Consider the following 14534-nt stretch of genomic DNA (forward strand, 5'->3'; position numbering starts at 1 on the left):
GGACCGAGATGAGAACGTTTTTTTTCACACAGAGAGTGGTGAATCTGTGGAATTCTCTGCCACAGAAGGTAGTTGAGGCCAGTTCATGGGCTATATTTAAGAGGGAGTTAGATGTGGCCCTTGTGGCTAAAGGGATCAGGGGGTATGGAGAGAAGGCAAGTACGGGATACTGAGTTGGATGATCAGCCATGATCATATTGAATGGCGGTGCAGGCTTGAAGGGCCGAATGGCCTACTCCTGCACCTATTTTCTATGTTTCAAACCCCTCCCGTCTTTGGGATGTGAGAGGAAACCGGAGCACCCGGAGAGAACCCACGTGGTCACAGGGAGAACGTGCACATTCCATGCAGACTGACAGCAGCCGAGGTCAGGATCGAACCCTAGTGTGTCTCTGGCGCTGTGAGGCAGCGGCTCTACCCGCTGCACCACCTTGACATGGGTAACTGATGGAGGGGACCAAGGCATGTAGTGTAGGAAAATAATAGCAGATGCTGGTTCAAATTGAAGGTAGACAAGTTTACACCCCAGCGGTATGAACATTGACTTCACCAACTTCAGATAGTTCCTCTGTCCCTCTCCATCCACTCCCCCTTCCCGGTTCTCCCACTAATCTTCCCGTCTCCTATCTTTGTCCCGCCCCCTCCCCTGACATCAGTCTGAAGAAGGGTCTCGACCCGAAACGTCACCCATTCCTTCTCTCCCGAGATGCTGCCTGACCCACTGAGTCACTCCAGCATTTTGTGTCTACCTTTGATTTTAACCAGCATCTGCAGTTTTTTTCCTACACAGCCGTATAACGCTTTGTACATTTGGAGTGCGGCGCGGTGGCGCAGTGGTAGAGTTGCTGCCTCACAGCGCCGGAGACCCGGGTTCCATCCTGACTACGGGTGCTGTCTGTACGGAGTTAGTACGTTCTCCCCGTGACCGCGGAAACTGGCCATTCGGCCCAGCTGCTTCATGCTGGCTATCGTCGCTCCCCCTTGTCTCAGCTCCTCTCAGCCCATCCCTATTACCACCTTCCCCCATTCTCTCCCTGTAGAGGTCTCTGTACTTGTCTCAACCACTCCATATATGTGCCCAAGTGTCTTTTTAAAAGTGGCAATGGTAAAAAAACTTCTGCAGCTTCCTCTGGCGATTTGTTCCAGATAGGAATGCCTTGGTCAGCATGGATGAGTTGGGCCGAAGGGCCAGTTTCTGTGCTGTATGTCTCTGTGGAATAAGTGAAAAATGTCTCCTCAGGTCCCTCTTAAAATGTTCCCCTCTCTACCTCAACCTATGCCGAAGGATTCTTCCTTACATTTTGTCATATGGAGCTGACCTCCTGTTGAGGTTCTGCTTTCGCCACGAGTATATCTCTGGAGAACACGGATAGGTGACGTTTCACAGAGTGCTGGAGTAACTGAGCGGGTCAGGCAGCATCTCTGGAGAACATGGATAGGTGACGTTTCACAGAGTGCTGGAGTAACTCAGCGGGTCAGGCAGCATCTCTGGGGAACATGGATAGGTGACGTTTCACAGAGTGCTGGAGTAACTCAGCGGGTCAGGCAGCGTCTTCCTTTTGAAGCTCTGCTCTCGCCACGATCATTAAACCTTCCTCTGTCCGCCCAGTCTTGAGACGGGGCGGTCATCTACCTCACATTGGCCCCTGGCTCATCATTCGAGTTCCTCATCTTGTTCTCATCATTGGAGCTGATTCATCAAGGAACACAAGTTACCACAAGGAAGAAGATTAACTACGCAGTTGTGTAGGAAAGAACTGCAGATGCTGGTTTATGCCAAAAATGCTGGAGTAACTCAGCGGGTCAGGCAGATCTCTGGAGACAAGGAAGAAGGAGAAGTATTAATGTATTCAAGAGAGAGTTAGATATAGCTCAAGTCATTTGGGGAGAAAGCAGGAATGGGGTACTGATTTTGGATGACCAACCGTGATCACGGTGGCGCAGCGGTAGAGTTGCTGCTTTACAGCGAATGCAGCGCCGGAGACTCAGGTTCGATCCTGACTACGGGCGCCGTCTGTGACCTGCGTGGGTTTTCTCCGAGATCTTCGGTTTCCTCCCACACTCCAAAGACGTACAGGTATGTAGGTTAATTGACTGGGTAAATGTTTTTTTTTAAATTGTCCCTAGTGTGTGTAGGATAGTGTTAATGTGCGGGGATCGCTGGGCGGCGCGGACTCGGTGGGCCGCAGGGCCTGTTTCCGCGCTGTATCTCTAAATCTAAAAAAAAATCTTTAAAAATCATAGTGAATGGCTGTGCTGGCTTGAAGGGCCGAATAGGCCACGCCCGCGCCTATTCTCTATGTTTCTATGAAGGGCCTCGATAGCTCAGTTGGTAGAGCATCAGACTTTTAATCTGAGGGTCCAGGGTTCATAATCCCAATTTGGGCGTAGCATTTTACGGGCGGCACGGTGGCACAGTGGTAGAGTTGCTGCCTCACAGCGCCAGAGACCCGGGTTTGAACCCATCTATTTGAGGAAGGACATCCTTGCTATTGAGGCAGTGCAGCGTAGGTTCACGAGGTTGATCCCTGGGATGGCGGCTATTGGAATTGGAAAGACTAGGCTTGTATTCACTGGAGTTTAGAAGGACGGGAGGGGATCTTATAGAGACGTATAAAATTATAAAAGGACTGGACAAGCCAGATGCAGGAAAAATGTTCCCAATGTTGGGGGAGTCCAGAACCAGGGGCCACAGTCTTAGAATAAAGGGGTGGCCATTTAATACTGAGATGAGAAAATACTTTTTCACCCAGAGAGTTGTGAATTTGTGGAATTCTCTGCCACAGAGGGCAGTGGAGGCCAATTCACTGGATGAATTTAAAAGGGAGTTAGATAGAGCTCTAGGGGCTAGCGGAATCAAGGGATATGGGGAGAAGGCAGGCACGGGTTACTGATTGTGGATGATCAGCCATGATCACAATGAATGGCGGTGCTGGCTCGAAGGGCCAAATGGCCTCCTCCTGCACCTATTTTCTATGTTTCTATCTCCTTCCTAAAACTACGTCCTTTAATTCTGAGGCTGTGACCCTCTAGTCCTAGACTCCCCCACTTGTGGAAACATCCTCTCCACATCCACTCTATCCAAGCCTTTCACTATTCTGTACATTTCAATGAGGTCCCCCCCCCCTCATCCTTCTAAACTCCAGCGAGTACAGGCCCAGTGCCGACAAACGCTCGTCATATGTTAACCCACTCATTCCTGGGACCATTCTTATAAACCTCTTTTGGATATTCTCTCCTCCTCCGCATAGAGTCACAGAGTCATGTAATAATAATAATAATAATAATAATACATTACATTTATATAGCGCTTTTCATATACTCAAAGACGCTTTACAGGGATTTAGAGAACATAGGGAAGTGAATAAATAGATAAATAAGTAAACAAACAGAGAAAGGAGACAGAGGGTGGGGTGACCTTCAGTGGTTGAAGGCAGTACTGAACAGGTGAGACTTCAGTGATGTTTTGAATGTGGTGAGTGTGGAGGAGTCTCTGACGGTTTGAGGTAGTGAGTTCCATAGGGTGGGAGCAGCGATGGAGAAAGCCCTGTCCCCCCAGGATCTGAGTTTGGTCCGGATGTGGGGGGATAGGAGATTGGCAGCAGCAGAGCGGAGGGTGCAGGTGGGAGTGTGCCTGTGGAGGAGGTCGGTCAGGTAGGATGGGGCCAGGTTATGGAGGGCTTTGGAGGTCATGAGGAGGATTTTGTACTGGATTCTCTGGGGGATGGGGAGCCAGTGGAGTTCGTAAAGGACGGGGGTGATATGGTCACGGATCGGGGTGTGGGTGAGTAGACGGGCAGCGGAGTTTTGAATGTATTGAAGTTTACTGATGATTTTTGAGGGTGCGCCATAGAGGAGGCTGTTGCAGTAGTCCAGACGGGAGGTGATGAAGGCGTGGATGAGGGTTTCTGCAGCTGTGGAGGAGCGGGATGGACGGAGACGGGCAATGTTTTTGAGGTGGAAGAAGGCTGTCTTTGTGATGTGTTTGTCGAAGGAGAGGGTTTGATCAAAGATGATTCCAAGATTCCGGATGTGAGGGGAGGTGGATACTGGGAGACCATCAATGTTGACGATGAAGTTTTGGGTGGATTTGGTGAGCGTTTTTGGACCAATGATGATGATTTCAGATTTGTTGCAATTGAGTTTGAGGAAATTTGATTGAAGCCAAGATTTTATTTCAGTGATGCAGTTTGTCAGTGTAGAGTGTGTGGTGGGGGAGATTGACTTGGTGGAGATGAGGAGCTGGATATCATCGGCGAAGCAGTGGAAGTTGAGACCATGACGGCGGATTAATTGACCAAGGGGGAACAGGTAGAGGATGAAGAGGAGGGGGCCAAGGACTGAGCCTTGGGGGACACCTTGGGGGAGGGGAGCGGTGGGGGATTTACAGTTGTTAATGGAGATGAACTGGTGTCTGTCAGAGAGGTAAGATTTGAACCAGGATAGGGCTGTGCCGGTGATGTTAAAGGAGGTTTCAAGTCGGGTGAGGAGAATGGAGTGATTTATGGTGTCAAAGGCGGTGCTGAGGTCAAGTAGGATGAGGATGTTGAGGTTGCCAGCGTCGGAGGAGAGGAGAATGTCGTTTGTGATTTTGAGGAGCGCTGTTTCAGTACAGTGGTTGGAGCGGAATCCGGATTGGAAAGTTTCATACAGGTTATTGGTAGAGAGGTGGTGTTTGAGTTGGGAAGCTACAGCACGTTCCAAAACTTTGGACAGAAAGGGTAGGTTGGAGATTGGTCTGAAGTTGTTTGGGGTGTCAGGGTTTAGACCAGGTTTTTTCAGAATGGGGGTGACAGCAGCGATTTTGAGGGATGGCGGGACGATGCCAGTGGACAGGGGTTGATGCAGTGATAAGTGGAGAGAGAGCAGGAAGGCAGGCTTTGACAAAGCTGGAGGGGATGGGGTCCAGAGAGCAGGTGGCAGTTTTTATTCCTGTGAGGAGGTCAGAGAGGTCGGTGGTGGAGACTGGGGAGAACTGAGGCAGGGGTTGACAGGATAAGGGGGGGCAGGTGGTTTGAGGGGGAGCAGGTGCGTTGGTGGTTAAGGTGCTGTAGATGTTGTCTATTTTGCTTTGGAAGAATGAAAGGAAAGTGGTGCATTTGTCAACTGTGAATGATTGGGAGATGGTGTCCAGGGGGCTGAGGAGTTTGTTTATTGTAGAGAAGAGTGTTTTGGGGTTTCCGGAGCCAGAGTGAATTATTTGAGAGTAGTAGGTGGAGTGGGCGCGGGAGAGGGCATCTTTGTAGTGCTGCAGGTGGTCTTTGTAGGCTTGGGAGTGAATTGTGAGACCTGTTTTGTTGCGGAGTCTTTCAAGTTGGCGGGCATGAGTTTTCATCATGCGGAGTTCAGGGGTAAACCAGGGAGCAGAGTGGGTGAAGGAAACTGTTTTGGTTTTTATAGGTGCAAGCTGGTCGAGGCAGGAGGAGAGAGTGCGGTTGTAGTAGTCAGTGAGGTCATAGGGGCTGTGTAGGTCAGCGAAGGGAGAGGCGGACATTATTTCAGAGAGGGAGGATGAGAGCGAGGTTGGTGAAACAGAGTTCAGCTTACGGAAGTTGATTTTGCGTTTTTGCTTTGGAGCTGGGGTGGGAATGTTGACAGACATGGTGATGGCTAAGTGATCAGAGAGGGTGGGGTCGGAGCCAGGGAGGTGATGTAGATTTAGTCCAGTGGAGCAGACAAGGTCCAGAATGTGCCCACGGTTATGGGTGGGAAATTTGACGTGTTGAGTGAGGTTAAAGCAGTTGAGTATTTCAGTGAAGTCAGCGGTTATTGTGGAGTCAGTGGAGCCCATATGGATGTTGAAATCACCGAGGAGGAGGATTGAGGGGGAGAGAGAACAGAACTGGGTCAGAAAGTCAGAGAAGTCAGAAAGGAATGATGGGAATGATGGGTGTGGTTTGGGAGGGCGGTAGACAACTGCCATGACTAATTGTGTGTGGCCAGAGTGTTTGAAAGCCAGGTGTTGAAATGAAGGAGCAGATGAGATGGAGATGAGGTTGATCTTGAAGTCCTGTCGGTGAATTACGGCAATCCCACCACCTCGGCCTTCCGAGCGTGGTTTATTGATGTAGGAGTATCCGTTGGGTGTCGTGAGGTTGAGTGGGAGGTAATCCAGAGGTTGTTGCCAGGTTTCTGTCAGACAGAGGAAGTCCAGTTTATTTTCCAGGATGAAGTCATTCAGAATGTGGCTTTTATTGTTGAGGGACCGGATATTTAACAGAGTGAGCTTCATGTTGCTTTGTGTGGTGTGGATGGACACGGGTGATTTAGCCAGGGCTTGTAGACAGGGGGCACGCTCGTGTGCGTTGTTGTGATGATGTAATGGACGAGTGGAAGTCCGATCAGCTGACCAGAGTGCAGGGATGGAGTGACCGGTCTGGGAGTAGACAAACCTGTGACCGGAGCCTCTGTGGATGTATCTGGGTCGTCGTAGAAGTCCGTGGTTGATGATGGCAGAGATGCATGGCGGAGTGGAGTGGTTGTTGAGCTGGAGCAGCCTCGCAGCCAAGTACTTCAGTGCCATGCCAGGCAGTAGCGAAGGAGCATAGAGCCCAGAGAGATCAAAACGTCACAGCAGGCACAACAGGCTGATCCAGAGCAAGGCCAATGAGGACCGAGGAAGCTGAGCAGCCTGAGGGTTAATAGGGAGCTGAGGACGTGCAGGCAGAGGAGGTAGCCGGGCAGCTGTTAGCGTTAGCGTTAGCGTTAGCAACTAGCGAGTTGATGACTGCAGCGCTAGCTGTCAGGTAACCCACAGGGGAGCAGTCCAAGCCAGCAGTGACAGGAGCACAGACAGGAGTGAGAGGTCCAAGGGTGCGAAGTCCAAGGGTGCGGAGGCAGCGGTGGAAGAGCTGGGCAGATGATACCAGAAGGGTCAAGCAGAAGGATTAGTTCAAGCAGAGGGATTTATGCAAACAGAGAAAATCTTTCCAAAAACGGCAAAATTAATACAAACAGAGAAGTGGTGAGAAGCGGTGAACAAACAACGCCAGCGACCTCTCACGTCATTTCCATGTAGCATGGAAACAGGCCCTTTGGCCCAACTTGTAAATGCTAACCAAAATGCTCCATCTACACTAGCCCCACCTGCCTGTTTTCGATCCATATCCCTCTAAACCTATCCGATCCATGTACCAGTCCAAATGTTTTTTTAAGCGTTATGATTCTGGGTGCCAACTTCCTCACTCCCAAATACGGGACAAGGTGACATCACCGCCCCGCGCCCCACGTGACCTTACCCAGCCAGCGGTCACGTGCTCCCGCTCCACCAATGGCGGCCACCCGGGCAGGGAGGCTGGTTGCTACGCAACCTCCGTTAGGTGGCGCCCGGGCCTCGGGACCTAGGCTGTCCGGAGCTAAAATGTCGGAAACCTAGAGTGTCTGGACCTAAACTGTCGAGACCTACAGCGTCAGGACCTGTAGCATCGGGGCCTACAGCATCTGTGTCTACAGTATTCGGGCCTACAGTTTCGGGGCCTACAGTGTCGGGGCCGACAGTGTCTAGGCCTGCAGTGTCCGGGCCTACAGTGTCCGGGCCTACAGCATCCGGGCCTACGGTTCCGGGGCCTACAGCGTCCGTGCCTACAGTGTCCGGGCTTACAGTGTCCAGGCCTGCAGTGTCCGGGCCTACAGTGCCCCCCGAGCCTAATACGGGACAAGGCGGTCCCGTGCGGGACAAACCAATTTAGCCGAAAATACGGGATGTCCCGGCTAATACGGGACAGTGGGCAACCCTAGTTGTGATCGTCCCTGCCTCAACTACCTCCTCTGGCGGCTCTTTCCATATGCCAACCACCGTCTGTGTGAATGCATTGCCCCTCTCTCACTTTAAACCTATGTCCTCTGTTTCTTGATTCCCCTACTCTGGGTAAAAGATACACTAGTTCCATCCTACACAATAGGAACAATTTACAAAAGACAATTAACCCACAAACCTGCACGTCTTTGGGATGTGGGAGGAAACCGGAGCACCCGGAGGGAGAACGTGCAAACGTCCGCACAAACAGCACCCGTAGTCAGGATCAAATCTGGGTCTCTGGCGCTGTAAGGCAGCAACTCTACCGCTGTGCCACCGTGCTGCCCCTCTTAGTTTAAACCTCCGTCTGTTCCTCATCCTGAAGAGTCTGAGACACTGGACACACAAGGCACTGCAGGCACTGGAATTTGGAGCGAAACAGAAAGTGCTGGAGGAACTCAGCAGGTCAGGCAGTGTAGAGTCATAGAGTCGTATAGCATGGAAACAGGTCCTTCAGCCCAGCATGCCCTGCAGACCAACATGTCCCAGCTGCACTAGTCCCACCTGCCTGCGTTTGGCCCATATCCCTCTAAACCTGTCCTATCCATGTACTTGTCCAAATGTTTTTTAAATATTGTGACAGTCCCTGCCTCAACTACCTCCTCCGGCAGCTCGTTCCATACACCCACCACCCTTTGTGCAAAAAAGTTGTCCTCTCAGGTTCCTATTAAATCTTTCCCCCCTCACCTTAAACCTATGCCCTCTGTTTTTTGATTTTTCCTTACCCTAGGTAAAAGACTCAGTGTATTCACCTTATCTGTACTGCTCATGATGTTATACACCTCCAGAAGATTACCCCCTTATCCACCTGCGCTCCAAGGAATAGAGTCCTAGCCTGCTCAGCCTCTCCCTGTCGGCAGGCCCTCGAGTCCTGACAACATACATCTGTGGGAGGGGGTGGAATGGACGGACTATATTTTGGTTCAAGACTTTTCTTCAGTCTGAACACAGAGTTTATGCATTCCCCATACAGATACAGGGCCCGGATAGCTCAGTCGGTAGAGCATCAGACTTTTAATCTGAGGGTCCAGGGTTCAAGTCCCTGTTCGGGCGTTGCATTTTATAGGCATTTTACATTAGCAAGCCTCACAGCACATGAGACTGTACGGAGTTTGCACGTTCTCCCTGAGACCACGTGGGTTTTCTCCAGGTGCTCCTGTTTTCTCCCACACTCCAAGGACGTGCAGGTTTGTAGCTTCATTAGCTTCTGTAAATTATAAATAGTCCCCCTCGTGTGTAGGGTAATGCTAGTGTATAGGGTGATCACTGCTCAGTGTGGACTCAGTGGCCGAAGGGCCTGTTTCCATGCTGTATCTCTAAAGTCTACAGATGCTGCCTGATCCGCTGAGTTCCTCCAGCACCTTGTGTTTTGTGTCCAACACACTGTTTACAACAAACCATGGGGCGAACTCCATCTGTTCCCAATGATGTTGCAAGTCACAATTCAATAGAGTCGTAGAGTCACACAGTGTGAAAACAGGCCCATCAGCCCAACTTTCCCACACCGGCCAACATGTCCCAGCTACACTTGTCCCATCTGCCCACATTTGGTGCATATCCTTCCAAATCTGTCCTATCCATGTATCTGTTTAACTGTTTCTTAAACGTTGGGTTAGTCCCAGCCTCAACTACCTCCTCTGGCAGCGTGTTCCATACATAGGGTTGCCAACTGTCCCGTATAAGCCGGGACATCCAGTATTTTGGGCTAAATTGTTTTGTCCCGTACGGGACCGCCCTTGCCCCGTATTAGGCCTGGACGGCACTGTAGGCCCGGACGCTGTAGGCCCCAACGCTGTAGGCCCCGACGCTGTAGGCCCGGACACTGTAGCAACCCACCTCCCGGCCCGGGCGGCCGCCATTGGTGGAGCGGGAGCACGTGGGCGCTGGCTGGGTGAAGTCACGTGGGGCGCGGGGCGGTGACGTCACCTTGTCCCGTATTTGGGAGTGAGGAAGTTGGCAACCCTATCCATGCACCCACTACCCTTTGTGTGAAAAAGGTCACCCTTCAGATTCCTATTAAATCTTTCCCCCCCTCACCTTAAATCTATGTCCTCTGGTTTTTGATTCCCCTACTCTGGGCAAGAGACTCTGCGTGTTCACCTTATCTGTACCCCTCATGATTTTGTACATCTCTATAAGATCACCCCTCATCCTCCTGCGCTCCAACGAATAGAGTCCTAGACTGCTCAAGCTCTCCCGATAGCTCAGGCCCTCGAGTCCTGGCAACATTCATCTGTAGGGGGAGATGGACAGACAACATTTCAGGTTGGGACCTTTCTTCAGTCTGAACACAGAGCCTATGCATTCCCCATACAAATATAGGGCCCGGATAGCTCAGTCGGTAGAGCATCAGACTTTTAATCTGAGGGTCCAGGGTTCAAGTCCCTGTTCGGGCGTTGCATTTTATAGGCATTTTACATTAGCAAGCCTCACAGCACGAGAGATTGCACGTTCTCCCATGGCAAGAGACTGTGCGTCTACCCGATCTATTCCTCCCATGATGTTGGACACCTCTATAAGATTACCCCTCATCCTTCTGCGCTCCAAGGAATAGAGTCCCAGCCTACTCAATCTCTCCCTATAGCTCACACCCTCTAGTGCTGGCAACATCCTCATAAATCTTTGCACCCTTTATGTAATGGGATGTGATGCCAAGGCACTGGTCAGGCCGCATTTGGAGTGTTGTGAGCAATTATGGGCACCATCTCTGAGGAAGGATGTGCTGGCTCTGGAGAGGGTCAGAGGAGGTTCAGAACAGTGATCCCAGGAATGAGTAGGGTAAACTATGATGAGCGTTTGTGTCGGCACTGGGTGTTTGGAAGAGTGAGGGGGGGGGACCTCATTGAAACGTGCAGAATAGTGAAAGGCTTGGACAGAGTGGATGTGGATAGGATATTTCCACTAGTGGGAGAGTCCAGGGCCAGAAGGCACAGCCTCAGAATTAAAGGACGTTCTTTTAATCAAATCAAATCAAATCAAATTGCTTTTATTGTCATTCAAAAATAGATTTGAATGAAATTGTCGTTACCATGCAGTCATAAACAATAAACAATAAAGAGCACAAGACACACAATTTACAGTTTAACACAGACAACCATCACAGTGATTCCTCCAGGCACACCTTCACTGTGATGGAAGGCAAAGAAAGGAGATGAGGAAGGATTTCTTTTGCCAGATGGTGGTGAATCTGTGGAATTCTTTGCCCCAGACGGCTGTGGAAGCCAAGTCAGTGGATATTTGTAAGGCAGAGATAGATAGATTCTTGATTAGTATGGGTATCAGAGGTTATGGGGAGAAAGGGGTTAGGAGGGAGAGATAGATCAGTCAGGATTGAATGGCAGTAGACTTGATGGGCTGGATGGCCTAATTCTACTCCTATTCCTTATGACTTTTCCAGCTTGAGTCAAGAGAGTTTAATCGTCTTGTGTCCCGGCAATGGAACAATGACATGACTACTTGCTGCTGCTTTACATGCATATTAATGTCATAACACACAAATAAATATACAACAATAACGCAATACATTATCTGTAATACTAGGGAGTCAGAACATAATAGTACAAACGAAACAAGAAGTGCAACCAAAATTAAGTCCATATTGTTTAGGGTAGCTTCCAAACATTGAATTCTCCAATCAGTCCTGTTCAGTTTGGTTTATTTTCACGTTTAGTTTCGTTTAGTTCAGAGATACAGCGCGGAAACAGGCCCTTCAGCCCACCGGGTCCGCGCCGACCAGCGATCCCCACACATTAACACCATCCTACACACACTGGGGACATTTTTTACATTTGCCAAGCCAATTAACCTGCAAACCTGCATGTCTTTGGACTGTGGGAGGAAACCGAAGATCTCGGAGAAAAACCCAGGCAGGTCACGGGGAGAACTTACAAACTCCGTACGGATGGCGCCTGTAGTCGGGATTGAACCCTGGCCTCTGGCGCTGCATTCGCTGTAAGGCAGCAACTCTACCGCTGCGCCACCGTGACGTCACATGTACCGAGGTACAGTGAAAAGCTTTTAAAAAAGCGTGCTAACCAGTCAGCAGAAAGACAATACATGATAACATTCAATCCATTTACAGTGTTGTAGCGACCATAGAGAATGGTCCAGGTCGTCGAACCCTCGGATTGGCCAGCGAGGTCACGTGGGAACGCGACCATGGGGATTGGTCCAGGGAGCGACATCGCTGATTGGCCAGCGATGTCATGTGCGCGTTTGGCGCCCGATTTAGTCAGTTCGGCGAAGTCTTCGAAGAAGACAGTAAGTTTGTGATGGTTGTCCTTTACCTTGTTGTTTAACTCTGTATTCGAATATTGCGGCTGCAATAAACTTCTTCTACAACCAACAAGTTTCGGACACGCCATAGTGTATAGATACATGATGTGGGACAAACGTTTAGTGCAAGGTAAAGCCAGCAAAGTCCATTCAAGGATAGTCCAAGGGTCATCAAAGAGGTAGATAGTGGTTCAGGACTACTCTCTAGTTGTTGCTAGGATGATTCAGTTGCCTGATCACAGGAAGAAACTGTTCCTGAATCTGGAGCTGTGCGTTTTCACACTTCTGTATCTTTTGCCTGATGGGAGAGGGGAGAAGAGGGAGTGGCCGGGGTGAGACTGGTCCTTGATTATGCTGCTGGCCTTGCCGAGGCAGCGTGAGGTGCAGACGGAGTCAATGGAAGGGAGGTTGGTCTGTGTGATGGTCTGGGCTGCGTCCACAATTCGCTGCAATTTCTTACGGTCTTGGATGGAGCCGTTCCCAAACCGTGCTGTGATGCATCCTGATATTCTCACTAACCGCCTCCCCAGCCCAGCCGGAGCTGGTAGATCCGTTCCCATAGCCGACTTCCAGAGGTGCAGAATTAGACCATTCGGCCCACAGGAGACATTTCGGGTCGGGATCCAGTCTGTGTCTGTATGGAGTTTGCACGTTCTCCCTGTGACTGCGTGGGTTTCCTCCAGTTACTCTGGTTTCCCTTCCACATCCTAAAGATGTCCGGGTTTGCAGGTGAATTGGCTCTCTTTAAATAGTGTGTAGGGAGTGGGTGAGAAAGTAGGATAACGTTGAACTAGTGTGAAAGCCGGGATGGATGGTTGGCGTGGACTTGGCGGACTGAAGGGCCTGTTTCCAATCAATCAAAAGAGAAGAGTTGCCCAGATCCCAGTGGTCATAAAGTCATACAGCGTGGAAACAGGTCCATTGATCCAACTTGTAGGTGTAGTCCAGTCCATCACACAGAGCACACTCCCAACCATTGTAGATGGAGCCCAGTCCATCACACAGACCAGACACCCCACCATCGACTCCATCTACACTTCACGCTGCCTCGGGAAAACAGCCAACATTATCAAAGACTCGTCCCATCCCGGTCATTCCTTCTTCTCCCTGTTCCTGTCCGGCAGAAAGTACAGAAGCTTGAAAGCGTGCACCACCAGACTCAGGAACAGCTTCTTCCCCTCTGCTATCAGGCTTCTGAACGGCCCTTCCATAAGCTAGGCTAGTGTTCACCTCTACGCCATTGTGGACATTGGACTTTGTCTCTGGAACTGATGCGCTACAATGCTAAGAACTATATTCTGCACTCTGTATCTTTATGTGTGGTATTTAAATCTGTTTAAAAAGAATGCAAAACAAAGCTTTTCACCGTACCTGTGACATGTGACAATAATAAACCTAACCCTAAAATTGTCTGAAGGGTTCTGACCCAAAACGTTACCTGTCCATGTTCTCCAGAGATGCTTCCTTACTCCAATACTTTGTGTCTTTTATTTTGTTGTTGAAGGTTCCCCTTTTAGAATTTAACCTTGTTTCTAACAAAATATAAGAATTTGCATTATAGTCTCCCCTCAAAGACATTCTGGATCTTATGCATAATTAATCTTGCTCAATTTAGGCAAGGAACATAATTGACTATCAACATACTAAATAACAACAGAGATGGTTTGCAGCTGTGTAAGAAAATATAATATTTTTACTGGTTTGCAGTTGTAATAGTTTGTTGTTTCTGAGTTGGGGAAAAAATGCAACGCCCGAACAGGGACTTGAACCCTGGACCCTCAGATTAAAAGTCTGATGCTCTACCGACTGAGCTATCCGGGCTCTGCTGCAGAGCCAAGCTGCAGCTTTATTGACTGGAAAGCAATACTCGCCAGAGTTTCCCCCACTTCCGCATAGTACGTGATGACGTCACGGCGCCGGGATGCCCCCCACCGTCACTGCAAAGTGCGGGGATTCCCCCCCGTCGCGTCACGTGACGCGGCCGCCCCCCGCCTCAGGCCGCGCAGCCGCAGAAGCGGCAAGCAGGCTGTTCCCACCAGCACTTTAATTCTGCAGAGTTGTGAATGTGTGTGTGTGCAAAAACTACACTAACACAGAAATTAAATGCAAGCAGAGGGGATGCAAGTGTGCAATGCAAACACAATGCACTTACACACAGTGCACACACACACACACACACACACACACACACACACACACACACACACGAGCTGGAAAGGGGGCAGAGAAGATTTAAGAGGATGGTGCCAGGACTTGAGGGTCTGAGCTATAGGGAGAAGTTGGGCAGGCTGGGTCTCTATTCCTCAGAGCGCAGGAGGATGAGGGGTGACCTTATAGAGGTGGATAAGATCATATTCACAAAATGTTGGAGTAACTCAGCAGGTCAGGCAGCATCTCAGGAGAGAAGGAATGGGTGACGTTTCGGGTCGAGACCCTTCTTCAGACACATCCAGAGTCTGGTCTG

The 14534-nt window shown here is 50.0% G+C and overlaps 4 non-coding genes across 4 annotated transcripts; 3 read left to right on the plus strand and 1 right to left on the minus strand.

Annotated features, from left to right (window-relative positions):
- The first annotated feature begins 2314 nt into the window (after window positions 1-2314).
- On the plus strand, window positions 2315-2388 carry trnak-uuu (transfer RNA lysine (anticodon UUU)). The gene has a single exon. It is a non-coding gene; the product is annotated as a tRNA-Lys (tRNA).
- Window positions 2389-8775: 6387 nt separating this feature from the next.
- trnak-uuu (transfer RNA lysine (anticodon UUU)) lies at window positions 8776-8848 on the plus strand. The gene has a single exon. It is a non-coding gene; the product is annotated as a tRNA-Lys (tRNA).
- Window positions 8849-10118: 1270 nt separating this feature from the next.
- On the plus strand, window positions 10119-10191 carry trnak-uuu (transfer RNA lysine (anticodon UUU)). The gene has a single exon. It is a non-coding gene; the product is annotated as a tRNA-Lys (tRNA).
- Window positions 10192-13818: 3627 nt separating this feature from the next.
- trnak-uuu (transfer RNA lysine (anticodon UUU)) lies at window positions 13819-13891 on the minus strand. The gene has a single exon. It is a non-coding gene; the product is annotated as a tRNA-Lys (tRNA).
- Window positions 13892-14534: the final 643 nt, after the last annotated feature.

The sequence above is a fragment of the Rhinoraja longicauda genome, chromosome 3 (genome assembly GCF_053455715.1).
Source record: "Rhinoraja longicauda isolate Sanriku21f chromosome 3, sRhiLon1.1, whole genome shotgun sequence".
NCBI classification, from domain to species: Eukaryota; Metazoa; Chordata; class Chondrichthyes; order Rajiformes; family Arhynchobatidae; genus Rhinoraja; species Rhinoraja longicauda.